The sequence below is a fragment of the Hevea brasiliensis genome, chromosome 11 (assembly GCF_030052815.1).
Source record: "Hevea brasiliensis isolate MT/VB/25A 57/8 chromosome 11, ASM3005281v1, whole genome shotgun sequence".
Classification (NCBI taxonomy): Eukaryota; Viridiplantae; Streptophyta; class Magnoliopsida; order Malpighiales; family Euphorbiaceae; genus Hevea; species Hevea brasiliensis.
The window spans coordinates 82,370,659-82,377,688 of NC_079503.1; positions in this window are offsets into that span (position 1 = coordinate 82,370,659).

Below are 7,030 nucleotides of genomic sequence, written 5' to 3' on the forward strand. Positions count from 1 at the left end.
AGAGAAAAATGATTCAATTTATACATGACTTGAGAGAGAAAAGAAAAATGTTGACTAAGCTCCATGCTAGAACTGTCCAGGTTAGCATCTAACTGAAAAACTGATAATTGAATATTAAAGGAATTTTACTGTGCAAAAGTTAAAAGTTGATAGAGTTTTATGTTATGTTTTTTAATTTAAAAAATTTATTTAAAAAAATATAATTATATAAAAATCTATTTATTTTTTTAAATGATTCATTTATAAATAAAAAAGTTATGAGGAGAAAATAAAGAAAATAAAATAAGAGAAGATAAATTTTATTGGATTAAAATTAAATTATATTGAATTTAAAAATTAGAAAAAAACTGTCAATTCTGTCACGTGGCTGTAGTGAATTTAATTAGATTAAAATTAAATTTTATTGAAATTATTTAACTATCTATTTCAACATAAATTTATTTAGACTTGCCACCAAGTTGGAGGACTAGACATTGAGTTGAAACTTGAAGGCCACCCGTCGAGGGTTTGGGTCCCCTGTTGTGTCTTGTACCTTCTAGCCCACATGTGTAGGCAATTTTGACTCATCACTTATACTAAACACAATTGTCATTTTTATGATACATGAACTGTCCATATGGGGCCCTTTTATATCATGATTCCCCCATGATAAGGGTAAATTATTATTTAATTTTTATATTTTAATAAAATTAATTATTTAATTTTTATATTTAATTTTTATTAAATTATTAAATTTTTTATTAATTTTTTATTAATAAATACTAATTAAATTATTATTTAATTTATCTATTTTAGTAAAATTAATTAATTAATTTATTTATATATTTTTTAAAAAATATATTAATTAGTGTCTATAATTTGACTCAATTAACTATTTAATCTCATAATTATTTTTTATACCTAAACTATTATAATCCTCTCTCTCTTATTTATCTCTTATCTTCACTTATTTCTATCTCTCCATATTGCTTCTTTTCTACACTCGCACTCTTCTCCCTATCATTCTCTCTTTGTTTTTTTTATTTGTTAATAAAAATGGTACAAATTATTTATATAAAAAAAATTAATCAGTTTACTTAAATTTATAAATAATAAAAGAAAATTATTTTTTAATAGTGAAAATATAAAAGTAATGTCTAAAGAATTAGAAATTAAAAAAACATATAAATTCAGATTCAGTTTCTATATAGTAAAATTTCTATTTTTATCTAATAATATATTTTTTAAAATACTATATTTTTTAAAATACACTGACCAATTAATTAATTTTACTAAAATAGAAAGACTAAATAGTTATGTTTTTGAAAATATAGAGATTAACTAATTAGGTTTTTTAAAATAAAAGGATAAATAGTTGTTTAAATAGCATAAATAATAAAAAATTTGATAGAATGACTAAATAATTTAATGAAAATAAAATACAGAGATAAAATAATATATTTTTTAAAATACAAAGATTAAATAATTAATTTCATTAAAATAAAAAATTAAATAATAAGTTTTCCGATGCTCATTAATGATTTAATTAGTTGTTGAACATCTATCTCATAATGTAAATTAAATGAAAATATTTTAAGTTATGACATCTTCATCTATATTTTTAGAGTCTATTTAGTGGGTGCTTACTATGAATTTAAAATGATGTAGACCGTCAACGAAATAAAAATAATTATGGAAAACAATTGAAACACTCGTACTTGCTTGATTAGTGGACAGAAAAGCTGATGGAGATGAAGATGGTTGAGATAAATCAATTTAATACTCAAATTTTTAAATTTAAATCAATTATACACGTTACAAATAGAGAAAAATTCATGAAATACATACTGTGCTAACTTAAAAAAATAATTTATAAAATATCATTAACGTCAGTAAAAATATTTTAAATTAGTTATATTTTTAAAATTTAGAAGGTAGATTGGGTTAATGTTAAATTGAGGGATAAACTGATTTTGCTATGAAAGTTCAAAAATAAAATATGCTTTTAGCCATTTGAAATCAATACGAAAATATCATATTAAGAGTAGATTTAAAAATTAGTAAAAGCACTAAAAACAAATTGAAACTTAAATATAGAGTCTGTTTATTATTGTTGTTGAAACTGCTATTAAGAAAATTATTTTTTTTAAATATATTAGTTAGAAAATATTAAAAAATAATTTAAAATTAAATTTAATAAATTTTAATTATAAAAATGTTAAAATAATAAAATAATTTTTTTAAATTATTTTTTAAAACAATATTTAAGATGATATTTTTATTTAGAAAAGTAATTTCAACCTTCTAAATGCAATGTTAAACTAGCTAATAATGCAACTATAGATAGAATGAATAATTATAGTTATTGAGTACAATTTAATAAAAAAAAAACTTTAAAAGTAAGTGGGCAATACAATTCTCTATATCTATTTTGAGAACCATACACTTTCAAGAAGAAAGAATTTAAAAAAATTCACACCTCACCGATTTAGGATAAATTTCAATAGCTGTCCCTGAATTTATATAGTTATAACACTATAATCCTTTAACTTTAAAATGTAACATAAAACTCCCTAAACTTTTAAATTTTATATAGTAAAATCCCTTTAACTTTCAATTACTGATTTTTCAGTTAGAAATTGATGTGAATAACTCCCGGCGCCTAGTTAATATTTCTTTCTCCTCTCTTATGCAAAGTGTAAATTATTCTTTTTACGCTTGAAATATTATTCTGTCTATAGAGAGAAAAATAATTTAATTTACACATGACTTGAGAGAGAAAAGAGAAATGCTGACTAAGCTCCATGCTGGAACTATCCAGATCAACGTTGTCGACACCATATTTTGGCCGATCACCAAAATCAATGAACTTTGAAAATCAACCCTCAACTGACATTCCTCAGTTACAAGTAACCTGATTAGGAAATAAGCCGATCCCGCATCTAGTCTAATATTTTCTTATCTCTCAACAAAGAAAGTCACGCCAATATCAGGTCCCCACGCTGTTCAATCACATTTCCGATCTCCCAAGGAGATCACATTAATATCCAGTCTCCATGTCATACGATTCATTCTCGATCTCTCAAACCAATTATCAAGTCTCCTTGCCAGCCAATCACATTTTCGATCTCTTGTCAAAGGAAATCAAACCAACATTAGGTCTTCGTGCCATCCAGTCTTATTTCCGATCTCCCTTTGTAAACATTGTGGAAAATCGTTTAATGAGGTTAAGGTTGCAGTTCGACTTAATGGTGTTTCTGATCTCAAGTGTTCAAGTCAAGTTTCCAATTTTAATGACTTAAAGTTCTATCCATTGTTTGTTCTCGGCTTAGGCCGATCTTATGCTTACAATGTTTTTTTTTTCCGATCTCTCATACATAGATTAATAATCGCTTTCAAGTTTGATGATCTAACATGTTCAAACAATTAGGCGCTTATACAACTTAGATATTTTCCGATCTCATCAAGTCATTAAACAAAAGAGAGAATTTCATTTCATTTCAAAGTAAAAAAGACAAGTCATTCGGCTGGAGGATCACCCCCAGCCTGTTCTATATTTCGCTCACCCTCTCTATCTCCCTCAGCTTCCTCCTCGCTCTCTTCTTCGTCTTGAGGAGCCAGGTCCACCATCCAGGAGAAGTCCTCCTCAGGATAATGCCTCCTGAGCTAGGCCAAAAGGTCGCCGTGGGCATTCACATAAGCACCGGCCTCCCTCGTCACTGCCTCTTCTTCTTTCGCTCTAAGTTCTTCAGTGAGGCGAGCGACGTCGGCAGTTCGGAGTGCCCGAGCTTCTTCGAGTTCATGAGCCTGCTCGGCCAATTTATCCTCATAGGATTTCATTCGACCCTCAATTTCAGCTATATAGTCCTGGGCGGATGAAAGTTGAGCTCGGGCGGAAGCTGCATCCTGGACCGCCTTCAGGATCTCCTGCCTTAGAAGATGAGCCTTTTCTCTTGTTAGGTATACTAGGGCATTTGAAACTTTTAAATTCTTTAATTTGTGAATTTCAAGTTTTGGTGTCACTATTCACCTCATTGGTCAACAAAATGTTGACTTTTGGATAGAAAATGGGTGTATTGGTTTTAACACCCCAAATATACCACATTTGGCATTCCAAACTTGTTGGCATTAAGCATTTATACCATTTCAAAGTTTAAACCAACACAAGCAGAATTTTCAGTTTTTGTGAGTCAACTTCACTGTTCCATTGGACACTGTTACTGTGAGAATTTGAAGAAATATAAAACATGAAAGTTGTTCCTTATTTTGTCTAGTTGAATTTCTTTTTTTGAATCACTCCATTTGGAGTTTTGTAGCTCCAGATATGGTCCACAAACCACAGCTGGCCGGATTCTCATTCTGCAGAAATTACCATATCTACAGTAACATGAACAGTAACTTCCACTGCCATTTAGGTTAGGTTCTGGCCATAATTTGGGGTAGGTTTCTTCATGAAAGTTGTTTGTCTATGTCTTAACTTGTTGCTGTAAAAATTTCAGGTCAATTGACCATATCTACAGTGAGTTATGGCCAAATGAACAGTTACTGTTCATTTGGTCAATTCTGCAGAACCAGTTGCAGGGTATCCGGATTGGGGCCAAGTTTTGGTCCTCTTGCTTTGGTCTTTTGGGCATGGTTTCTTCAGCAAAAATGTGCCATTATAAGCCTAGTTTCATGTCCAATTGGCCAAACACCAATTGGATCAACACAGCCCATGTTATGGCAGTGCAAGTGGACTGAATTTTCAGTCCCTTTGCTGCTGTACTAGGGCAGCCTGCAACCTCACTTTGCAATCCTATTTTTCAGTCCATTTAATGGTCAACTTACCTAAAATGGTCACTAATTGACCATTAAAATGCTCTCTAATAATTTCCTAAACCAAGTTTACATTTTGCTCACAAAACCCTAATTCAAATTCATATTTTATACAAGTTATCTTAGTTAACTTTTAATCCATTATTCTTGTGTTTATAACCTTCTAACATAACTCTAGTTCACTTCAAGCTCATAAAAACACTCACTCCTATTCCATAGCTAAGGCAGCCGAAATTCAAGATGTCATACACATAGGTTTTTGGTTCATTTAAATTACAATTCTTACTAGTTTCAAGTCCAAACCATGAAAATAATGAGTTTTTAAGATATAGATGCACTAACCTCAAGTGGCAGAATTTTTCCAAGCCCCAAACTTCAATTTCTTTCTCCTTCTTGGCTGCCAAAAGGTTTAGCAAGGTGCTAGGGCAAATTTTAGTGAAAGGTCTCTAGGGTTTTAGGGTGAAATGAAGAGGGAATTTAAGGTTTGGATTGAAAATCAATGGAGGGAGGAGAGATAGAGGTTTCGGCTGGTTGGGAGTCCAAAGGAAGAAGATGACATTTTTCTTATTTTGGGTCTTCTTTTATCTCTTTATTAGTTAGTCAAATAATGGCTAAATTTTGATTGGTCATAGTTTTTCTTAATGACATCACCATGATGTCCTAAATACCCCTTTTCCTCATTTTCTTTTCTTTCCTCCACTACTCATTTTCAATTTAATTTCTAGTAATGCTTATTCATATTTTATATTATATTAATTATTTATTCAACTGGACAAGTTGGCCAAAAATCACCTCTGAAGGCGAAATGACCAAAATGCCCTCCGTTTGGCTGAACGGGTCAAATTTGTCTGTACCGATTGAAAAATTTTTCTAGGTATTTTCTTGGCATTCTAATGCCATGGGAACCTCAATAACCCTTCTCTGGAATCCCAAAAATTATTTTATAATTTTTCCCCCGGGTCTAGGGCTCCTCGTTGCGAGAACCGCAACTTCCCTCTGGTTACCCATCGCTTGGGCACCGGCTCGTTTAACTTGGTTGTATTTTATTTCTAAAATTTTTACTAAATTTTTCTTATTAATATTTGAGTTAATTATAGTTCCTGACTTTAGTTTAAATATTTTTCCGGACATTCTAGCTGTTCGGACCGACAGATCACCGGAGCAGATGGGATGTACGGAGTGGTTCTGGGAGGGTGTTACAACTCTTCCTCTAATTTACATTTCGTCCTCGAAATTTACTTGATCCAAACAGTGGCGGGAACTGTTGCCTCATCGTCTCTTCACTTTCCCACGTTGCCTCCTCGGTGTTGTGGTGCCTCCAAAGCACTTTCACCAATGGAATTTGCTTGTTTCTCAACTCTTTCACTTCAGAGCCAAGATCCGTAGAGGTTCTTCTTCGTATGTCAAATCCATTGTATTTCAATTTCTTCTCTGGAGATGACATGTGAAGGATCCGAGCGGTATCTTACGAGCATAGACACGTGGAACACATTGTGGATCTTGTCCACTACGGTGGTAAAGCTAGCCTATAGGCCCTTTGGACCCACACGTTCAATGACTTCATATGGGCCAATGAACCTAGGGCTCAACTTACCTTTTCTTCCAAACCTCAACACTTTCTTCCATGGTGACACCTTGAGGAACACTTTGTCGCCAACCACATATTCTATTTCTTTTCTCTTGGTCGGCATAAGATTTACATGCATGCGAGGCAACCTTTAAGTTGGCTTTGATTGATTTTACCTTCTCCTCGGCTGTTTCACAGTGCAGCCCTACCATTTGTCTTCGCCCAATTCATCCGGCCTGCTGAGTTCTACATTTTCTCCCATACAGCGCTTCATACGGGGCCATTTGGATACTAGCTTGGTAGCTATTGTTGTATGCAAATTACGCGATGGGAGGTATCTATCCCAACTTCCCTCAAACTCAATGACACAACTCCTCAAAGATATCCTCAAGGACACGACATATATTTCATGTTATTGTTATCATTTCAATTCAATATTTGTATCAATTTCATTGGTTTCAATTATTTACGGATTACTCTTTCAGTTGCCCATCCGTGCGAGGATGGAAAGGCATCTTTGAAATGGAGTTGTGTACCCAAGGATTCATGCAACTTCTTCGAATCTCGATGTAAACCTTGGGTCTCGATCGGATATGATGGAAAGTGGAATTCCATGTAGTCTAACTATCTCAGCGATATACAATGCGCTAACTTCTCCGGTGAGTAGTC